The sequence below is a fragment of the Dermochelys coriacea genome, chromosome 3 (assembly GCF_009764565.3).
Source record: "Dermochelys coriacea isolate rDerCor1 chromosome 3, rDerCor1.pri.v4, whole genome shotgun sequence".
In the NCBI taxonomy this organism is placed as follows: domain Eukaryota; kingdom Metazoa; phylum Chordata; order Testudines; family Dermochelyidae; genus Dermochelys; species Dermochelys coriacea.
In genome coordinates this window covers 164,374,156-164,398,003 of record NC_050070.1, presented here as the reverse complement: position 1 = coordinate 164,398,003, position 23,848 = coordinate 164,374,156, and the positions used below count along the sequence as shown (strand labels likewise).

General features: G+C 39.7%; 1 long non-coding RNA gene across 1 annotated transcript in view; it reads left to right on the top strand.

Annotated features, from left to right (window-relative positions):
• Positions 1 to 23,332, top strand: part of LOC122459501 — a 49,186-nt gene extending 25,854 nt beyond the window's left edge. Inside the window, exons 3-4 of the long non-coding RNA XR_006280239.1 lie at positions 20,994 to 21,074; positions 23,133 to 23,332. This is a non-coding gene — a long non-coding RNA (uncharacterized LOC122459501). The remainder of the gene's footprint in view (positions 1 to 20,993; positions 21,075 to 23,132) is intronic.
• The last annotated feature ends 516 nt before the right edge of the window (positions 23,333 to 23,848 follow it).

The window sequence follows — 23,848 nt, the reverse complement described above, 5'->3', positions numbered from 1 at the left end:
ACTTACGTTTCTATAACAAATAAAACCATATTTTTCAACCCAACGTTATGAACTATATCCCAGTTCTTTTTCAGGACTGAAGTTAAAAGAAAAAAAAATCATGTGGAGAGCATTTTATACGCACTGTTGGGAAATTGACTGTCCCAGAAAAAGTTTGAAGACTTTTCCAAAAGTGAAAAACATCCTCTTCAGAATCCCACATTCAAATATGCCTTGTGTGAGTAACCTCAAACCATCCTCAAACTCTTCTCTGGTTAGAGACCACACATCAGAAATTTCAGACAGAAAGGATCTTTTTACAGAAAGTTAGAATATGAATTGGGGTAGGGGAATCAAAACTGCGATCATAAGGGAAACTTCTATAACTTTAACTATGGGGCAGCTACTTGTGGCTGCATAAGTAAGCACTCTGCAGTTTACCAATATTATTAAAAAGGGAATCACTGCTACCAAATGGTTGTCCTTCGCTACTCCTTTGGTACATAAATGCCCTCTGGCTCTCTGCTGATCAATTAGAATAACTTCTGCATATTACTGCATTTTAATAATATTCCAGGGCTGGTAGCCAATGCTGAGAAACACGGCTTGTTCATTTAGTAACACCAGTAGTGCAATCTTCAATAAAGAGATTTTTGAGTTGGGCTAAAACTAAAAATGCCCACTTGACTGCCCAGACTGTGAAACAAGTGTGCATTTCCTGCACTGCTGTGTTAGTCCCATTCTTATGCCTGTTGATGTGGTGCCAAAAATTTGGCAGCACCCCACCCTTGTTCTGCAAGATCGGTAGGCAGAACATTTACCGCTCCGCCCATAGGCTTCAGCACACCAGCCAGCAGGATGGAGTAAAAATGTCTTTTTTGAGGAGGCGAATTGAGGGAAGGGAAGGAGGCTCACCTCCTGAGCAGCAGTGCCTTGGTGGGAACATAGGAAGTACAGCCATCCCAATGCATACAGTGGGCGGTTCCATGGCCCAAACCTCCTGTAGACATGCTCATACTGATGGAACCAGTATACCCAGTCCTTTAGCTCTGCAGAGTTGTTGCCAAATTATGCTCCTGTATGCTAGGGAAAGACAATACCTGAGCAGCCATCGTTTTGCTCCAGTCAAACAGGTATTCTAGTTTTGTGTGTTTGCATGGTGGTGGTAGGGCAGGGTGGAAGAAAAGGTGGTCCTGTTTGCCCCTTCCGTACTTGGTTAACAGCACCTCCTGTTAACTGAATGCAAAAATTAAATTAATAATATTTTATTAATAATAATAATAATTAATAATAAATAATATTTTCACTGACTGCTATGAAGAGGAGCATTAAAGAAAGAGAGAGAGAGAGAGTAGGTTCAATGTTCTGAATTCTATTTAGGAATTCTCCAGAGAGGAACAGAGAGAACCAACATGAATAACTACTAGCGACTTTCTCGTTAATTAAAATCTGACAAGCAGCTGGCAGCTGAAAGGGGGAGCTGTAGGTGGGGGAATCCTGTGGTTCACCACCACATTCCTTACATTCATAAAAGCTACGGAATATTCACTATAGGCTTGCCAGAAAGGTACATGAAAATGTGAATTAAAAGAAAGAGCTGTTTGGAGGTGACAGAGATACCAGAGGTGGCCAAGATAATCCACAGACTGAAATATATGAAGGCTTATGACACGTAGGAGGCAGCTCCTGTAAAGAGCATTCATTTTTTAAGAGCAAGGTAATCCAAGTCAAGGGATAGTTTGGCTTGCAGGGCAAGCACATAAAATTATAGTAATGTAGGGCTGGTAGGGACCTTGAGAGGTCATCTAGTCCAACTCCCTGCACTGAAGCAGGACCAAGTAAACACCTGACAGGTGTTTGGTCTAAGCTGTTCTTAAAAACCTCCAATGACAGGGATTCCACATCTTCCCTTGAAAATCTATAGTAGCGTTTAACTAGCCTTATAGTTAGAAAGCTTTTCCTAATATCTAACCTAAATCTCCCTTGCTGCAAAATTAAGCCATTATTTCATGTCCTGCCTTCAGTGGACATGGAGAACAATTGATCAATGTTCTCTTTAGAACAGCCCTCATCATATTTTAAGACTTTTATGAGGTCTCCTCTCACTCTTCTTTTCTCACAACTAAACATATCCAGTTTTTTAACCTTTCATCACAGGTCAGATTTTTCTAAGCCTTCTCTCGTTTTGCTCTCCTCTGGACTCTCTTCAGTTTGTCCATATCTCTCTCCATGTGGCAGAACTGGACAGAATACTCCAGCTCAGGCATCATCAGTGCTGAGTAGAGCAGGACCGTTACCTCCTGTGTCTTACGACACTCCTGTTAATACACCCTAAAATGACATTAGTCTTTTTTTGCAGCTGCATCACATTGTTGACTTGGTGACTCATTTTGTGATCCACTGTAGCCCCCAGATCCTTTTCAGCAGTACTACTATCTAGCCATTTATTCCCAATTTTGTAGTTGTGCATTTTATTTTTTTTTTTAAATTCCCAAGGGTAGTACTTTGCACTTGTCTTTACTGAATTTCACCTTATTGATTTCAGACCAATTCTCCAATTTGTCAAGATCCTTTTGAATTCTAATCCTGTACTCCAAAGTGCTTGCAAATCCCTCCCAGCGTGGTGTCATCTGCAGATTTTATAAGCATACCCTCCACTCTATTAGCCAGCTGGCCCAGGACTGACCCCTGCAGGACCCCACTAGATTTCTTTCAGGATGTGTTCCCCATTAAGTGTGGGATTGTAATTCTTTGATAATACTCCATGTGGGTTCCCATGTGGGGTGGTAGGTTACAATGAAGGGTGTGCAGTCAGTGGGTATTTTTTCTGTATTGAAGCAGGTTCTCTTGGAATATTTGGATGGCCCATTCTGTCATGTGATCTACTTCTCTGGTGCAGCATCCTTGGTTGGTGAAGGCAGCGTAAAGTATTCTTAGGAGTGTATCCCAGATTTTCTCCTTTGAACATATTCTGTGGCATCTGAGTGCCTGGCTTTAGATTTATTGGTGTGTCTGGGGTGGCTACTGGATGTAAAGCGATAAGTGTGGTGATCCATAGGTTTCCTGTATATAGCTGTCTGTAGGGTTCCATTGTTGAAGCTGATTGTGATGTCCAGGAAGTTGATGCTGGTGCAGGAGAGTTCTAGAGAGAGTTTGATGGATGGGTGGTGGTTGCTTAAGTTGTGGTGGAGACCTATGAGGCACTTTAGATCCAGAGGATTAAAATATTATCAAAGTATGTTAGCTATATCATTGGTTTTATGGTATGTTTTTCCAGAAATTTTCCCTCATGCACAAGTTGGTACATTGGGGAGCCATCCTAATAATTTTAGCCCACAACAAACTGACAGGGACCATGGGGATTTTTAACTCCTTCTGGCACTAGTTACCGGGATTATCTGTTAGGATCAGATGGGCATATGGCCTTTAGACACTAGCATGACAGGCATCTTATAAGTTCCTTAAGGTATATAGATTTTCCATGTGATCAATTGCAGGGAGGTTTCAGTGTTATTCCAACACCAATTAATTCTTCAAAGCAAACTGTGACATACAGGTCATTAGTAGCTGCATATCTCCACTACACAGTTTTTAATCCTCAGTAGCTATGTTGTTCATAAGTAATTGGTTAGGGCCATCCCTAAGTATGGTGTGATCTTGTGCAAAGTAATATATCTAAACCTTACTCACTTTAGCGGCTGTCACGCAGTCATTGAGGGGAGATTCCTGATTACAGATCAGTTCCATAACAGCTATTACCTGTAAACGACGGATATCCAACAGGATAGCCACATTTACTGCTTCGGCATCTTGACATCCAAGATAAGAATGCTCTTTCCTGTGGTACGTGATGGATTTCAAACAGGGTTGTCATTTGCAGTTGCCCTCCCCACTCTCCCCTATCGCCTCACCAGCTGTCAAATTCATGTCTGGATATGTCAGCACATGAAGAATTCCAAATGATCAATTACTGCAATCTTAAATATTGGCTTCAAAGGGAGTGTAGACCAAGGGAGGACTAAAGCCCTGCACACTGCGTTGAAGAGAATGCGGAAACGTCCCTAAAGCTAAAGGGTGCAGGATTAGGCCATATAAAAGCTAGCCCTAAATGCTTAAATAATTAAAATAGATATATATGATGGGCTCTTGACCAGGGACTGAATTTATAGTGTTTTTGTCATGATAATATTGTGGAGTTTTTGAGAGGGAAATAAAGTATATTCACCTTCTTACAAGCCACCTTAATTTCTCATACCAGTATCAGCAGCTAGGGATATAGACAACTAGCTCTAACTAAATGCACACATACAGAGTATGTGCCTGCCTTCACTATGGCAGTAGGATGACCCCAGGAAGTATTTCAAAAGGTCACACTCACTTCCCTGTGACATGTTTAAAAATTAAACTCTGGTAGAATTCAGCTATGACTTATTCACATATCTCTATCACCAGCACCCACATGTTTCTTGAGACATTCATTACCTCTCTACGTGTGTGGCATAGATGGATGAAAACAGTCCAGCAGAATGTATTACACAACCGAGCGTTTTAGTGATAGACATGGTTTCTGCTGAATTTGAAGAGCAGCCAAAATGAGACTGACCAGAATTATTCATCCTGATCTTGCTGGATTCATTCAGTATAAAGGTGGCAGCTTTTTCTTTTTACCACTTGTAAAAAGTATATTTATATTGAAATAATACTACTACTTTGGAATTGCTGGATTTAATGCTATTCTGCAAACTGAGGTAGAGAGGACCCAATCCTAACCCCACTGAAGTCTATGGGAAGAGTACCCTACAGATCAGTGAGAAGTGAATCAGCTGCGTGGAGCCTAGAGAAGGATCTCTAACTAACCTACACACCCAGGCCATGTCCAAGTCTAGACCCTTCTGCCTAAGTAACACTTCAAAGATTCAGCCTTTTTTGTCTGTCCAGATTACCAAGGATCTTGTCCAGGCTTTCTCGTCTCACACGAGGACTAGAATCACCTCTTTCACAGGCAGTGTTCACTGCTCAAGTCTGTTTGTGTTGTTGTTACCTCATCTCCCAAAACAGTCCCACCCTGCTTGCCTGTTTTGTCTACCAGTTGAATCCTGACTGACACCTTGAATGTCAGCTCTCTGGGGAAAGGACTATCTTCTTAGTTACTTGTCTGTACAGTACCTAGGAAAATGGTATCCTAATCCTTGACTGGGGTTCTTGATTGGCCCTAACTTTAAGCACCCAAGTGTGAGCAAAAGTAACTTCCCCAGAATCACACAATGGATCAGTAGTCAGGCCAAGCATAGAACCCAGATCTCTTGATTCCCGATCCCATGCTCTAAATTAAACAGTGCACCTTCCTTATAAATATGCAAGATAAACAAGAGTTCAAACAAAAGGCCTGGTTTTGAAAGGCACTGATCACCCTCATCTCCCATCGATTGCAGTGGGAATTCAGGGGTGGTCCTCACCATTCTGACAGTACTCTGCTCTTCTCAGGATTGGACCCATGGGGAGATGAGGGTGCTCTGCAACTTGCAGGGCCCTGAAAAGGGCAATGCTCCCAAAATAACAAAGAGTAAAACACAATGAGCAGTCAGAGAGGATGCAAATGTATATTTGGGGAGTGGAGAGAAGGAAATAAATTATATAGAATAATAAAAATGTAGGTCACCTAGGCCAGTGGTTCTCATCCTGTGATCTGAGGACCCCTGGGGGTTCACATCTATGTCTAAGGGTTCCGTGAAAGGTTGTCGTTTACATAGAGCAGTGGTTTTCAATCTGTGATCCATGGACCCCTTGGAGTCCACAGACTATGTCTAAGATTTCCAAAGGGGTCCCCACCTCCATTTGAAAATTTTTAGGGGTCCTCCAATGAAAAAAAGATTGAGAACCATTGACCTAGTCTATCCTCCCTGCCGAGGTAGGACCAAGTAAACCTAGATCATCCCTGGCAGGTGTTTGTCCAACCTGTGTTTAAAAAACTCCAGTGATGGAGATTCTACAATCTCCCTTGGTAACCTATTCATGTGCTTAACTTCTTTATAGTTAGAAAGTTTCTCCTCAGGTCTAATATAAGTCTTCCTTGCTGTAGATTAAACCAAATATTTCTTGTCCTACTTTCAGTGGACCTGGAGAAAAATTGATCACTATCCTCTCTAGAACAGCCCTTAATAGATTTGAAGACTATCAGGTCCCCCTCAGTGTTCTTTTCTCAAGATTAAACATGCCCAGCTTTTGTTAAGCAGTTAATTTTTAAAAAGGCAACACAAAGTCTCATCCACATACATATATTTTTTTTTCTAAAAATCTCCTTCCCTCTTCCATTAATGAAAATAATAACAATATTGGGCAGACAACTCCTGCCCCCGACTCTCTTTTCTAGCATTATTCAGTTCTGCTTCTATTCCCACAAAGAGAACAAAAAGCCTTGGCGTGTCTCCTGCAATGTCCTAAGCACTCTCCACTTCTGCTGTAGTCAGTGGGAATTGAGGGCACTACTCCCTTGCAGGGGTTGTGCGGGTGGGCTCAGGAACTTACAGGATACAGTCCTAGTGGATTTGAAAAGTAAAGAATTTCTGGAATGCTGGCCCTTATTTTGATTTTTTTTAATATAAACAACGGTATATTTCAATGCTCAAAGGTATGCAAGTATTTTGTAAAATAGAGCCCTGTAGCTTCACATTTGAACACACATAGAAAAATGCATTTTGGTTGCTTTATGGTTTTATCATCAGATGCAGAAATAGCATTATACACTGCGCAATCAGACTGTGCTCAATGGGTGGTCTAAAACTCCTATCTCTCCTCTCTATAGCAGAAAAGGAAACTCAATATCAAGTCTTCATGGCACAGAGCAGTGTGTGGCTACAAGATCAGATAATTACTGTAAGATTTACGCTAATACAGCCATTAATCTTTTTATTTTTTAAAGTTCACATGCCTGAGAACTTTTAATCAGTAATTTGAGGTTTGAAGAAGTGGGTGGCCAATTAATTTGTTCACAATCAATTTAATGATATGCTATGGATAATGAAAAAGGAACAAGATTTAGTATTTTTACTGCTGGAGTTAAAGGCAAGTTCTGTCCCTCCAGTAAATGGATTTTCATTTGCATCACAGCCACATGAAATACCAAAAATAATAGATGGATCCACGATGAAAAAGCCAGGAAAAACATTTGTGAATAAAAATGTGTGAAATCTGTTGTTTGCCAACAGTGGTCAGGCAATGGAACTTTGCTAACATTTTATACTACAGCATATGTTAGGATTATAGGTTGATTTAACCTTCCAGTCTGAATTTTGCAGCATTGTCCTATCACTGTAAAATGGATCCAGACTGAAACACTATATCTGAACCTCCTTGAATACCAGGGAAGCATTGGTTTGGACTCATACTTAGTGGCTCAGTCACTAATTTATTCCTTCAAGCTATTCCATGTTAGTAGATTCTTGCACCCATGCACAGCCTAATTGACTTCAACAGGGGTGTGGGTATGTGCAGGGGTCTGCTTATGCAGAACAGCTTGCAGGATGGGGGCCCTAATTAGGATTCAGTGAGCCAATATTTGCTCTCAGTTTCACTGATATAAACATGGATTAATTCTAGATTTCATAGAATTGGGTGAATTTACACCAGTGTAACTGAACAGAATTTGACCTCGATTATGTACTGTACAGTGGGTAGCCTGTTTTGCCAGCCTATATTTTAGGGATATTCATCTCTCACTAATATAGAGCATAAGCTTCTGTGTGGCTAGAAAATCATGTTACTTTGTTGTTAGTTTTTAAACCATGTCATTGCTGGAAATAAAAAGATAGGAGAAAAGTTTGCAAACTCAAATTATTTTTGCAAACTGAAAAAATATTTCAGCTAAACTCCAAACTCCACAAGTTTTCTCTATCTCAGTTAATAACATTTTAGATTATTGAAAATGAAAGTCATGTAATATTCTTTCTTTACGCCAATGCTGTTGGTTTTTTATCTTTGGGTTTTTTGTGGGCTTTTTGGTACTTTACTGAATTTGGACATCCAAAAATGAACTATTCAGTTTCACTCTGTTTCTAGTCAATTTTACGTTCTCGTGTTTATGAACTAACACAATGATCTTCTGTCTGGGTTGCAAACACTGCAGGGGAATGTTTTAGAGAGAGTATTAATTGATTATTTTAAAAATCTTTATCATTTTAAAATTAATATTAGGTTTGTAAACCATCTCCGCTTCCCCATCAAAACCTAAAATTGTGGGTTTAAATTACCTGACAATGTCCCTTTCAAAGCCCAAAATAAAACCTTTAACTTTCCAGTGGTTGCCTCAGGAACTGCAAATAAATGGAAGCAATACAGAAAATTGCTGTAAGTTTACTGTTATGTCTCTATGGCATCCATATAGAAAAGTTAACTACTGTTTTCACTGGAGCTACAATAAATACACTGTAAGGTACCTAGTTGCTAAGGCCTCTGATTGCCTTAAAGAATAACTGAAAACATGATTAACAAGATACAGGGCAACATTCCCAAATAATACTGTGCATCTCAATACTAACTTAAGAAAACATGCTTCACCAGAAAGATGCCCCAGCTCTGCTCTGGAGAATACTGAGGGGAGAAACTGTCTATAGTCATGAGCTGTCTGGAGAGGACACCCAGAATGCTAGTCCCCTCAGTGGTTAAAATGATATATTGTGTATTAACCTATATATATTAAAGGTAGGGTTGGTAACACCACCTCTTAATAAGTTTACCTGATACTTCCCATTATAAGACCTGTTTTCAGTTGCTTATAACTTTGTGAAACTTTAACCATTTGGGCTGAAGTTTTCCATGCTAGATAGTTGCTTCAGATTCAATATTTTTGGAAAATGTCTACCAAAATGGCTCAGCCATTTCCAAGAATGAGGCTAGGCAAAAATGCAAAGTTTTGCCCAGGTTGAAAAAAATTCAGACAACGTTTTCTTTGAAATGTTCTAGCCCTCCCATGCTTTAGAACAGGAATTTGAAATTTTCCCAGGGGGTGGTCTTTGTATCGAGTGTGCCTTTTGCCATCCCTACAATAATCCATCCACATCTGGCTAAGTTATAAGCCTTTGAAAATTGCAGTTTGCACATTCTCAGTAGAGACTTCTTAGATTTTAACAGCTAAATTCCCTCAAGATTCCATCCTCACTGAGCATGTCAGAGGCACTCTCAGCTAGTAGGGCTGACGAGACTGTGTGTGCTTCATCTCCACAGAGCAACCGAACATGTCCCAGGGCTACAGAGGCAAAGCTGAACTTTCCCTGCAATTGCTACTCCCAGTGGGCCCAAGCATGGGAACTGAGAGCAGGGAGCCTGAGGCTAAAGCTATATTACACACCACTTTCAGTGGCATGTAGGGTATGTGTAGATACACACCCCAGTGAAAAGCAAGGTGCACCCACACTTATGGTGTGTAGCTACATGTGTCATTGAAAGACTCCGGCACGAGGGAAGCAGTGGGGAAAGCAGGTCCATCCTGTGCACTGAATGAGCCAGGTGTCCTATAGAAAAAATATGTTATCATGTCAATTAAGACTGTGTCAGAATGCATATGCACAAGGGGGCCAAATTAAGGTTGCATAAAAGCATTTCCCAGCTTATGAGTGCTTGATTTTTCAACCTTAATAATGTTCTTTTATAATACTTTTTGGGGGTTTAATCTATCTATATATATGCAAAGGAGAGGTTTTCAAAGCTGCAAATTGAACATAAGCAGCAGCACACATTGACTTTCAGTGGTTGCCTTAGGAACTGCAAATTAAGTTAAATGTATTCTTTGGGGCTTTTAAATGGTTACTGTCAGGAAGGCATTGATATCATTTGGATGTCTAAGTACCTAGGTTGCAGCACACTCAGTCTGTTGAAAATAAATTGAGCCCCCAAAAAAGGACTTTTACCCTCTGCCTCAAAAAGAAAGGCCAAGTTTAGGCCTCATTAAATATCACGTGTTTAATTTGTTATCCTGGAAGTCCAGAGCTTCTAGTAATCAGGGAGTTAATATGTTTCCAGGGGAAGATTATTTTAGACTTTCTAAAATTTGCATTTCAAATGTAACTATTTTTAATGAAAATTGGGACTACAATGTTCTCATTCTCCAAATTAAACCAAGCTGAAAGATGTTTCAGGTCAGTTAGCACATGCTTCCCATTCATGCAATAATGACCAAATTATTTTCTCTTGCCTGTTGTTCCAACTGTATGAACCTCTCCTCTTTGAATTCCTCCACAAACTTCCTTTTATTGCTGAACTTCTTGTCCTGTTTTTCGAGGCTCTTCAAAACTCTGCTGTGGCCTCTCACATCATGTCACTTTTGGCATTTCCCCATTCCTCACTCACTGCTTCACCAAAGATGCCAATATTGTGTTTTTTCCCTCCTTCCTGTCCATGTGCTTTTTCCACCCTACTCACTGTACCTAGAATGCCCTCCCCATCCAAATTCACAAAGCCAGCTCTCTCTCTCCTCATTAAGTCCCTGCTAAAATCTCATTTCTTCCACTTCCTTTGGATTTCCCAGTCAATCCTGTTTTCTCCACTTCATTTATACATGGCCCAGTCCTGCAAACACTTACCATCAGACATACCAACCATGAGTCAATAGTTCTACTCATGGACCAGGCACTGTGCTTGGTAGTGTTTGCAGGATGGGGCTTTTATAATGTAAACTATCCAGGGGAGGGACAGTCTTCCTTTTAAAAAGAAAAGGAGTACTTGTGGCACCTTAGAGACAAACAAATTTATTAGAGCATAAGCTTTCGTGAGCTACAGCTCACTTCATCGGAAAGCTTATGCTCTAATAAATTTGTTAGTTTCTAAGGTGCCACAAGTACTCCTTTTCTTTTTGCGAATACAGATTAACACGGCTGCTACTCTGAAACCAGTCTTCCTTTTGGCATTGATCCTGCAAAGACTTATGCACTCAAGTGCTTAACTTTAGAGATCTGAGTAGTTCCACTAGAGTTCAGCTGACATGCATAAGTGCAGAAAAGCGATAGGTATAAGTGAGTAAAGAAAGAAAACTACCTTTTAAAGCTACCTTTTCCTCCCATGTCTTGCTTGGCTGTTTTTTCCAACTCCTCCTGGCCTCTCCCTCACAGGGTCTTCACCTTAGCCTCACTCCCCACTTACCCTTGTACCTTTATCTTTCATTCCCTGTCCAGTTCTCTCTATCCCAACCAGTCAATGTCACTGCTCCCTTCCTCTAGCTTTCTATTTAGTGTATCCCCTTCCAATTAACCTTCACCCCACCCACACTACACCCCCCCAAAAATCATGGTACTAACATGATGCTTGCCAAACGTTACCTTATTCACTCTGCTTTATTGTACATTATTCACTCTGCTGTGTTATTTCTCTTTCCCCTACACTGCACCTGTCCTGTCTATCTAGATTGTAAGTCCTTCAGGGTGGGGACCTTTTACTACTGTATTTGTACAGTGTCTAGAACTATGGGACCCCAGACTTGACTGGTGCTTAGGCACTACCATAATAAACGTGTTTAATAATGTGTGTAATTATAGCAAAGCTATATTTGGCCAGTAGAAAACCGAGATGGTACTAACAATTTAAAGCTTTATTAACAAGAAGCACCCTCAGATTATCCATATTTATACTGACATTTTAAAAATAAATAAATTAAATAATCAGGCCAAATTCTGGCCCTAAGTTCTGTCCCCATGACGCTCCTCTGGCAGCGCAAATGGAACAGAAAGCAGCCATGATATATGGCATGAAACTGGCATATCTAGCTCTACACAAGTTTAAGGCATTCTAAGATAAGCTAAGGCAGGACATATCAGAACGTTGATCCTTGACCGGCATGGAGGACTATGCTAAGTGGCATAATTTAGTGCAACCTGTTGGCTGCTATTAGTTACTATATGGGCCAGTTTAGCCCCCAAGGCACATCATCAAGGGAGTGAAAAGTTGATTTATAGCCTCCTTTCTGTTCACATCCTGCACTGAATGAAACTTACCTAGCCCCCATCAGATTTTAAATAACTTTCCCCCAACAATGGTGTCTCTTGTCTCTGCACAATATCCTTAGGAAGGGGAGAAAATGCAATGTAGCTGGTTCGTTAAGCACCTGAAAAGTGTTTCTGCTATTTGACAGGCTGAGCACAGGACTGGTCATTGGGGTACTCCTTAATTGCTGCCTCCTTTGTGAACATGAGCCATCAATGTTCACAACTTTATAGAAGCTTCATCAACAGCGGTTGTGGGCAAGGTGCATTCAGTTATCTTCAGATCCCTTTGTGTGGATGTGCACAGACTAGGATGAGTGCACTTGAACTGCACCATTGTGAGTAAATTGTGTTCCTTGTTTCTGGCACATTTTGGAGTTCTACTTTTTCCCTTGTGTGCTTTTTGAACCAGAGAGCAGACAGTCAGATTCATAAATCTCTCCCCCCTCTTTCTATATTCCTCTTTATACTTCCCTACCCCGCATGTGATTTCACGTGCTGCAAAGAAAGACACTGCCTCCCTCCAGAACAGGTGGGATTTTCAGCTCCAGGGCTGTGTGTGTGTCTTTTCTGCTAACATATTGGCTTGTTTCTTATTGACTTGCTTAAAAAGGCAACTAACTCACTAATGTCTTCATGGTAATTTAATTCCATCATTCCTATGGAGCATGGCTTTGGTGCTAACCTGGTAATTAAGTATTTTAGCACCTACTAATTGAAATTAAGATGTCATTCAGGAACAATTCATTTGCATGATTATTCTGAAAACCCAGCAGCAAGAAAAATGAACATTTTGTGCATCAAAGGGGTTTAATACATGCTTTAATGGTTATTTTGGATAACTGCTGGTTTGCTATTTAAAGGTGCTGAGTCCTTCAATGGGATTGGAGAGTGCTTAGCACCTCTGAAAATCTGGTGACATTTCAACTAAATTTCCTACCCACAAGAGTAATGTGTACAAATTAGCAAAGACAGATCGATTCTTTCCTTCCTTTGCTTTTACTCAAATAAGTCCATCCATTCTGAGGTTTTAATTTAGAAGCTCTGCAGACATGCAACATGCATTGGATCCTGCCTTTACCCAACTGCAAATTCAGATGCCTCTTACAGCACAGGGTTAAAGAGAGAACAGAAATCACAAGTGTTTGAAATCTAAAAAAGTTTCATTGGAATATAAATAATGGGGTAGACTGACCTTTTGCTCAATGTCCAGAGTATGGGACAGAGCAGCTTAGGGAGGAAATTGTGACTCATTTTCCTTCTCTGTTCCCCACTTGCTTCAGGGAGAAATTATTCACTACTTTTTAAGATCAAATTCTTCCGCATCCTGCAGCGTCACCTCAGAGCTGCCCACCTCTGCACTTTCTCAGTCCACCTGGTTGTGTGTTTGGGGGAAGAGTACTGGGTACATTCCCCCTGCACCCAGGGCCATGATCCAAGGAGGCCACACCGGTGGAATAAAGGATCTTAACTCCCCCTTATGTTCCTCAATGAACACATTAGGGTTAGTCATGAAGTGGCACAAAGTAAATAATTAACAAAACTTCAGTAAAAAGGGATCAAAACCCCAAATTAAGTACCAAGTTTTAGAAGACTTCTAAGCTGTATTCTAGTGCACATTTCCACTGACACACCATATCTTGACAAAGAACTTCCTTCTGCTTCCAAACAATAATGAAGCAGACATCACACAGCACATTAGTCCCACAGTGTCATACAAACCCTTAATTACAACAGCAGTTTAAGCAAAAAAATCAGGCTTGACACATGCACAGGTTGAGCTTGTGGTGTGTTATATATTTGTGGAGGAAGTATGAGGCTGTAATTAAGTGTTTGCATTGTACTTTGTTTTGTTTTTGAAACCCCGTAAGGTAAAGCAGTATACATGCTTTAGTTGCTATCACAAAAGTTCAGAACTTCTGAATTGTCCGTCAAAAGAGAAATAATTCTCAGTACAAGTTTTCTAGCGCATGATAAATTTACAGTGTGCTCTATGAATTCTGACAGCAGTTGTCTGCCACATAAAAACAGCAACTTTGATCTTACATTAATATTTCGCCTTTCATCCATGTTGATCTAAAGAGCTGTCGAAACGTTGAGATAGGCTATAATATATACTTAATCCACCAACAAGCATAATACATCTATGGCAGAATGTAGCAGCTGTTTAACACCATAGAGTGACATTACATAACTGCTTAGTGACTAAATGATTAAGCAAATTGTATCCAACTAAGAATGCAGGGAAGTTTACGCTCTGATTAAGCAAACTATTTAAGCATGTGCCTAACTTTCAGCATGTGCTTAAATCCATCCCTGTTCAGAATAGTACTTAATACCATTCATGTCAAGCATGTACTTAAGTGCTGCGGTGAATAGGAATGGATATAAGCAAATGTATTAAACTTTCAAAAGATTATTAATATAGTCCCTCACAAGAGGCTGTCAAGGCATTGAAATAATCACAGGGTAAGAGGTGAAGTCAAGAATGAAAAGCTGAGAGAGGAAGTTGAACATTTAATGAATTTTTGGTTTTGGTGGGAAAATATCTAAATGAAATTTCATTTCCATGGCAATCCCTCCCCTAACACTTTCCCTCGTTTTCCACCTTCCTCCATTTTTCCTGGGGGGCAGTGGGAGAAGAAGGGAAATATAGGAAAGTACAATTCTTCCCACCAAAATGAAACAAAATTTTTGAAAAATTATCCTGGCATATTTTTTCAATTTACATTGAAAAATGGGAAAATTTGCATAAATCAAAATAATTTCATGTAACATTTTGATCTGGTCAAAATAATATTTTTCTATGAAATTATTTTGGTAGAAAAATTTCTATCTTGACCAGCTATAGTAGGAAGCAAAGAGTAGGCATGTGAAAGTTGTGTGTGGAAAGAGGTTAATAGGAAAATGCTCCTGGGATCAGTACTGAGACAATGTTGTTCGACATATTTAACAACAGTCCAGATAACGGGGGGATCATAATGAGATGGAAGTATTTGTTTACTGCACATATTATTTAGGTTGGGACAAGACTTGAGAAAACTCTGAGGTACTCCAAAGGAAATGGGCAATATCATTATTTACCGAGTACTAACAGTGCTTTGGCATAGAACAATACACAGCAGGAGATAAAGTCTCTGCCCCAGTGACCAAATAATCTAACACTCTGACTAACACTTTACTGTGCAAGTAATTCTACTGGAGTATTTAACAACCTTCAGATTCAGTAACCTAATCAGGTTAATCAGGTTGAAAAAGTAACAGATTTTTTAGATAAAGGAAATGCAGTGGATCTAATTTACCTAGATTTCAGTAAGGCATTTGATACCGTGCCACATGGGGAATTATTAGTTAAATTGGAGAAGATGGGGATCAATATGAACATCAGAAGGCGGATAAGGAATTGGTTAAAGGGGAGACTGCTACGGGTCCTACTGAAAAGCGAACTGTCAGGTTGGAGGGAGGTTACCAGTGGAGTTCCTCAGGGATCGGTTTTGGGACCAATCTTATTTAATCTTTTTGTTACTGACCTTGGCACAAAAAGTGGGAGTGTGCTAATAAAGTTTGCAGATGATACAAAGCTGGGAGGTATTGCCAATTCGGAGAAGGATCGGGATATTATACAGGAGGATCTGGATGACCTTGTAAACTGGAGTAATAGTAATAGGATGAAATTTAATAGTGAGAAGTGTAAGGTTATGCATTTAGGGATTAATAACAAGAATTTTAGTTATAAGTTGGGGACGCATCAATTAGAAGTAACGGAAGAGGAGAAGGACCTTGGAGTATTGGTTGATCATAGGATGACTATGAGCTGCCAATGTGATATGGCTGTGAAAAAAGCTAATGCGGTTTTGGGATGCATCAGGAGAGGCATTTCCAATAGGGATAAGGAGGTTTTAGTACCGTTATACAAGGCACTGGTGAGACCTCACCTGGAATACTGTGTGCAGTTCTGGTCTCCCATGTTTAAAAAGGATGAATTCAAACTGGAGCAGGTACAGAGAAGGGCTACTAGGATGATCCGAGGAATGGAAAACTTGTCTTATGAAAGGAGACTTAAGGAGCTGGGCTTGTTTAGCCTAACTAAAAGAAGGTTGAGGGGAGATATGATTGCTCTCTATAAATATATCAGAGAGATAAATATAGGAGAGGGAGAGGAATTATTTAAGCTCAGCACCAATGTGGACACAAGAACAAATGGGTATAAACTGGCCACCAGGAAGTTTAGACTTGAAATCAGACGAAGGTTTTTAACCATCAGGGGAGTGAAGTTTTGTAATAACCTTCCAAGGGAAGCAGTGGGGGCAAAAGATCTATCTGGTTTTAAGATTCTACTCGATAAGTTTATGGAGGAGATGGTATGATGGGATAATGGGATTTTGGTAAGTAATTGATCTTTAAATATTATGGGTAAATAGGCCAAATCCCCTGAGATGGGATATTAGATGGATGGGATCTGATTTACTATAGAAAACTCTTTCCTGGGTATCTGGCTGGTGAATCTTGCCCATGTGCTCAGGGTTTGGCTGATTGCCATGTTTGGGGTCGGGAGGGAGTTTTCCTCCAGGGCAGATTGGAGAGGCCCTGGAGGTTTTTTTGCCTTCCTTTGTAGCATGGGGCATGGTTGACTGGAGGGAGGCTTCTCTGCTCCCTCGAAGTTTTGAACCATGATTTGAGGACTTCAATAGCTCAGACATGGGTGAGGTTTTTCATAGGAGTGGGTGGGTGACATTCTGTGGCCTGCGCTGTGCAGGAGGTCGGACTAGATGATCAGAGTGGTCCCTTCTGACCTTAGTATCTATGAATCTATGAATCAGGCCTTACGTTAGACAGACAATACAGGACAGATACATAATACACCAGCTGACTGAATGATGGTCCAAACTTAAAAACAGTACACACATTTTTCTAAACATTTTTTTGTCTGCAGTAGTAGTTGAAATGGTAGATGAAATTCAATGTAGATGCTGCAATTTAAAGGTAATGCACATTGGAAGAAATTATATGCATTCACTGGTAGGTTCTGTTTTAACTCTACATTTCAGAACAAAGATGCAGAGATCACCGTGGCCAGCTCAACAGAGATGTCTGCTCCATGCACAGTGACAGTCAAAAAAGCAAATAACACTAAGGCTGTACTAAAATAAGGAATAATAATGCAGAACATATTAACGTGCCATTATATGATGTATTGCTATGCTGTCATTGCACCTAAGTTCCGGTCAGTTTATCTTGAGAATGAAAATTAAGAAGAGAAATTCATTTGAGGAGAGATGAAGGAGGCTATGATTATTGACTTTGAAAATTAGTTTGAGAGAAGATAGGATAAAAATGTATCCAATAATAAATGGGGTAAGAAAACTATTTAATTACTCCTATTCACCTACTGCTAAAACAGGACAAGATTTGATGCGATTAAAAGGAACTAATTTAAAATGGATGCAAGGAAATAAGTTGTTAAAACAATTTACAATTAAGTTGTTGAACTCATTTATGCAGGATGTTACTGAGGAAAATACCTTAGTAAGATTTTAAGTAAGTATTAGACATTTATGATTAAGAATATGCTATGCAATAATACAATATCATATAATGTAATTATTATTATTCCAAAATACCTATATGTTGCAAATGTACCTATATGCTGCAAATGTATACTGTGCTTACTAAAACACAAAGTAAGTTATGTTTGCGGCCCCAAAGAGCTTACTATGCGAGACAAGACTACAGTTTAGGTAATAGTGATTTGGAGATGGCATGGTGAGCAACACAAGGTAGAAGGATTTCTGGAAGAAATGTGTTTTGAAGGAAAGAGAATGCTTGGAAAACAAGAACTGGGACAGTGTTCCAAGTGTAAGGGGGAACATGAAAGAAAGTGCAGACTCAAGAAGGGAGAAGGATATGAAGAAAAGAGCAAAGAAGATTTGGAGGAATGTAGAGGAAGGGAATAGAGGGAAATGAGAATTCATATGTAAGTGGGAGATGGTTAACATAGGCCCCAGAAGATAAAGACAAGGAGTGTTGGTGTAATGAGGAAACGGACAGTAAACCAGTGAAAGGAACTCCTTTGGGGAGGGTAACATAGAACACCAAGAGAGAATGAGGAACATTCATGTATTGAAAGGGAGCTACTGAAAATTAAAGGCCTGTTAGTTCCCATGTTCCAAGACATGGGTGGATCCCCAGCTGGAGTCAAGAAGAAATTTCCCTCTATGCAAAAGTAATGGAAAAAATGGTTTGTTATGGTGCTTTATACAGTGGTTTCCACCTTCAGAAGCATCTATTATGGACTTCTACTGAAGGCGGAGTAGAGGACTAGACAGGTAGTTGCTTCTGGTCCTATAGTTATCTTCTATTATTATTAGTAGTAGATGCTGATGCTGATGATGCAGTCTTAGTATTACAATAGCACCTAGACCAGGACAATCCCTGCAGCAGGCAGCTTTCAATCTTAGTTGAAAACAAGATGTAACAGATGAGTGAAACAAATATAGGGTAGGGTGTAGTAGCGGTGTATTTGTCATGTGAGGAGTTTATATGTAAAGAAGGTTTTGTTTTTAAGTTAGAGACCAAAAAAAAGCAGGTCACTAGAAGTAATCCCAGCCTGCCACCTACATAGCTCTTATCAGCATATATTGTTCTGTAGGTGCCAGGGTAGAAATGAGTCCTAATGAGAGATTTAAGAAAGAATCGTATGGTAGCATTACAAATAAGTTTTCTGACAGGTTAATCTATTCATAAGGGGAAGCATGGAAGAAAATGCACAGGTGCTTATGGGAGAAACATACAGACAAGCAGTGAAGGCCAGCATCATTACTGAAATGAAGGGGACAGTTGATGATGTGATTAGATAATAGAATGAACAGGTAGTGTGGGGCCAAATTTGGAAAGGTCTTGAAGATAAGCATAAGAAGATTGTACATAGGAAAATGGACAAGGAGAACTAATGTAGGGGAGTGAGCTGGCTAGAACAATCAGTCAATAAATTGATCTTAGCATTTTGAGGAGGCAAGATTGCAGAACTCATCATCAGAGAGGAAGAGGTTATAGAAGTCAAGAGGTAATATGATAAGAGCCTAGATAAAAGTTCTGGTGGCCTGAACAGAGAAGAAAGGCCAGATCATTGACAGGTAGGAAGGAATGAGAGAGCCCAACATTTCATACTTATAAGACAAAAAGGACCTGGAAATAGTTTGAGTCATAATATTCGTTTCATATTTTTAAGGGTGGAGCTCCTCTCCAGCATCCACCTCCACTGATGCAAAAACCATAATTTCTGCAGCAGGGGGATAGTTCTCGCTTCTGAAACATTTGGGACAGGTATTCCACAAAGAGGACCTCTGCCAACACCCTGTGGAGTCCCACTGCAAACCTGCCTCTGTTTCAGGGTCCAACAGCCCACTAGAGACTGCAGCCTTTTTGCTTCCCTTTCCTGTTTTCCAGTCTCATGAGCAGAGCAACAGAAAGAGAGCATTCCCATATGACTATTCAGAATAGTTTTCAACTGAAGGGGTGGAAATGGGGCAAAGTGCAACTCTGACTTATTCTCCCAACTAGTCCCTCTCTAACCTATGTTTCCCTGTCTGTTTCTGGCCTCACCTCTGTAGAGGCCAGGTAAGGATACAAAATGAATTTCACTAAGAAATAAATAGGGAGAATATGTGAACTGTTGGCTGAACTGTAATGTTCCTTTTGGACATTAAAACATACAGACATGGTGTGATTTTTCAAAAGTCTTTTAGGAACATAAATCCCACGGCTATTCACATTTGAAAATTCCACCCTCAATAAATTCACTCATTCCCTGAGTGTCTTTGTTTATGATGTATGCTCTGCTTGGAAAAGGATGGATATAAGCACAAGGTCAAGGTAGTATGCCACACGGTCTTGCCACACAAGGCTGGGGCAGTGTATTGTCTAAGCAAGGTAGAGAAGTCTATATGACTAGAGGGGCTGTGCTGCTGATCTCTACATAGTCCCAGTCCCTGGAGATAAGTAGTAGGAGAGCTGCCCTTTGCTGATGATTCTTTTTATTTTATATCTTGAACTAGCTTTTCAACAAAAACCCAAAATGCCCTGGTTAGTTTTTGGATTCACAGCCTATAAGAAATAGCAAAAGACCCAGTCAACTGTCAAGAAGCAGTAGATTCTTTATATATCTAGGAGAGACTCTGGCTTAGCAGAGGAGTCTGTTAGCAGCTTGGGTACTTTGCATATAAATGTGGTATTGTCTCTACAAGATTTCTGTGAAACTGGAGACAGTTCTTCCTCTTCTCTCCCTGCTTCTTCTGTCTATTGGATTGTTCCAAAGATTCTTCTTTCCACACATGCAGCTGCTGCTGCCTTGCAAACATGGCTACCACCTCCTGGCTTAGTGGCTGGACACAAGCCACAGTAATCATACACAATAAGTGTTGCTCATTCACAGTCGCAATGCAGTCATATTCTCCCAATAGGCAGTGTGAGTCTTCAGCAGTACTAAACAAAAATCAGGTTTTAGGCATTATAAGATGGGCACCCAATCTTTGAGACACATTATATTAGTGAACGCTTCTGAAAATTGTGGTGTTCACAGGTTGTAGGGAATTGGACTCATTGTATGCAACCTGCAATATTCAAATATGGGATACCATAGTTTGAAGACCACAGTTGAATTAGGTGAGCCTAAATGGAAATTCTACCTTAAATAAGTCAGTAGGAGCCCTGCTAACTAGCTGTCTAGCTGGAAGTCACTTTTTCATATTTGCTATGTACTGTTGTCTCTGCTTAAACTCTGATGCTTTGCGCTTCCATACAGGATCTCAAAATACTTCACAAACATTAACTGAGTCTCACAATGGAACAGTGAGGTAGGTGAACCCAGCTGTATTCTTATATTCAGAGAGAATGTTCTTGTAGTCAGACAGTGCTGAATTACCAACAGGTGATTCAGGCAGATGGCACCTCAGTAAAATTCCAGCCACTTTTCATTATGTACAGATTAGCAGATTGCATGGATGGTCTGGAGGATTTCCTTTTAGATTTATTAGGCCTCACTTCTTGCAGGAAGCAAGAAAGACTGACTGGAGAGGATAAAAAATGAACTGAAATTGCAAGGGAAATTTTTCAACATGTTCTTGTAAGCTGGTAACTGTTCTTTAAAGTGGAAACGCCACCACTGAAAATCACAGGCAGTAATCAGTTCCTCTGAGAGCTGTTCTTATAAGTTTAGTGTTCTTTTAACAGATTTTCCCATAACTGGGAGTGACTGTATCCCCTCTTTTAATTTATTACTCACAGATTTAATATTTCACATTTCTTTGCATTAAATTGCATTCTCCACAGACTAGCCCAGCTCACAGAAAGACGTAAATTCCCCTAAATTTGGTAGTATTGTTCCTCATTATTTGTTCAGTAACTTTGGTAACCATGATATGTTGCTACCAATTACTTAGTCATCATCATTATTAATGATAAAAATAAAATAATTTATTAGATACTTGGCCCCAAAGGCTTTTGAGTGTTTTAAAAATGTAGCTAGAACCAATAGTTACCAAATAAAAACCTAGAGTACATTATACATAAAGGCCTACACTTTCAAAAATGACCTTCAAAATTTAGGACATAAAGTTGCATCCACAGTTAAATGCAGGCACAAAATTGCACCTGCAAATCAGCTACTTGGGCAAATAAATGGGTGCAAGTGCAGGTGCCATTACTTGAGGTGGCATTAAATTGAAGGCACTGTTAATTGCACCTGTATTATTTGGAGCCCGATCTGAGGTCTGGCCCAAATCATATTTTCAGTGCATACAGACAAAATTCACAACCCTAAACCCCATAACTAATTTGGCTTTTGCATCCTGAGACAAATACTAAAAAGGAAATAAAATGGAAATAAAAATCCCTTTTCATCAGAGGGATTCCAAAAATGAATATACCAAAGAGTAGAATGTTCCCCAAAGCATAAAGCTCCTAACGGCAAAAGCCTTGCATCCTGTCTTCTAGAAATTATATTGGGGGGATAATTACCAGTTTCAGTGTGACAATCTCAGAATCTGTAATGGGAAGAAAGTTAGGATTTGGTCCCTACAATAGACTGGTACAGTATTTCTTAAAGCTTTATATTCTCAAAACCCTTATGTACCCTTGCTGACCTAATAGAGCATAGGTGCCCCTGATTCTTTTGTTCTCTAGAGGAAATCTGTGTCTTCCTAAAGGCCTAATTCAGCAACAGATATCAGTGGGGATTGAAGTCAATGCAATTTAAGCACATGCTTAAAATTAAACATGTGCTTAAGTGCTGTGCTGAATCAAAGCACAAATGAAAGGTGCCTTTTAGTATTTACTATCTATATGTTCTAATGACATTGGTTTTTAAAAGATTAGTCTCCAACTACAGTCTCCATCAGTTCTCTAAACTATGTGAGTCTGTAAAAGTCCTGCTATGTGTCCATTTATTTTAAGAATGGGGTGGAGGATTTTTAGTTAAAAACGTGATCTGAGAAAATAGTCTGATGTAATGTTTAATAGCCAAAATTGAATATCCACTCCATTTTATTTATGGCTCACGGTTGGCCTTTCAAAGTCCTCATTTCCAGAACCGCTTGCATTTTCTGCCCCATGAATTCTTAATGAGTTCCAGTTGAAAGTGCTATAGTTCCACATTTGGGTCATAAAAAACCCCTGAAAGATAGCGTATGGCTTTCCCCAAACTACCATTTCTTCTTCCTGATATAACTTTTCTTTTCCCTTTGTAAATGTTGGCAAATATGCTAGCTGTCAAGCCAACCTGCTATGTTTTAAAATCCTTTTAATCCTCTTTATAGTAACAGAAACATTTGAGACTGATCTTTGAAGACTTGGTACAGTGAAGAACACCTGCAGCTTAACTCTCTGTGCTAACAAACACCCAGTGTGAGTCTAATGCCTTCTGGCATGTAAGAAAACTGTTGCAGAATACTGTTGTAATAATGAGTTCCTACCTTAACCTTAGACCTCTTACCTCTCGGTCTAAACCTGCTCCTTCAAATGACATACCACTCCTTTGACCTCCAAACAGCTCAAAGCATCATGTAAGTGTCAATAGAAACATTTTTCTTTAATACCTGAAAGTTGAAAGCATGGATATGTATTACTGTAAATAGCTATGGGACTGTCTATGGTTACCAAAGAAGTGTCTTTTTTTTCTACTCTGTTTCTTAGGATGACAAAGTTTGGTTAACTTGAAAAAAAGACGATGTTTAAGATCCTGGCTTCCATATGCACTCATAAAAACTACATATTGCACAAGCAGAAACCTAGAACACCTGTGACTTTAAAGATCACTCTGGAAGACATGAACACGTTTGCGGTTGCAACGAATTTGGTAATAATTAGATGTGCCAGGGAACTTTTTAATACCTTTTTAGGAAACTACAATAAAAGAGTCATCAAATATTTTCTTAGGGTTCTCTATTCTCTTTCACCCTTCACCATTCGTATTCTATCACTGTATACTTTTAAAATAGAGCCGAGGTCGGTGAGGTAATATCTTTTATTGGACCAACTTGGTGAAACAGACAAACTTTTGAACTACACTGAGTTCTTCTTGAAGAAGAAAGCTTGTCTTCAAGAGCTTGTCTCTTTCACTAACAGAAGTGGGTCCAATGAAAGATATTACGTCACCCACCTTGTCTCTTCTCATGTCCTGGGACTAACACAGCTACAACAATGCTGCAAACAACAATAGAAGTTATGTTTAAAATAGTATTTTTCTTTTGATGGATTCTAGCCTGCTAAGCTATGAACCTGCTAAAGTGTTAGCCAGAAAACCCTGCTTTGATAAGAATGCAGGGAGGTGGTGCCTGAACTTAATGAAAAGCAACAATGTGTATTGCCCCATAAAACCACTCTTAAATAACAAAACCCACTCAGCTACC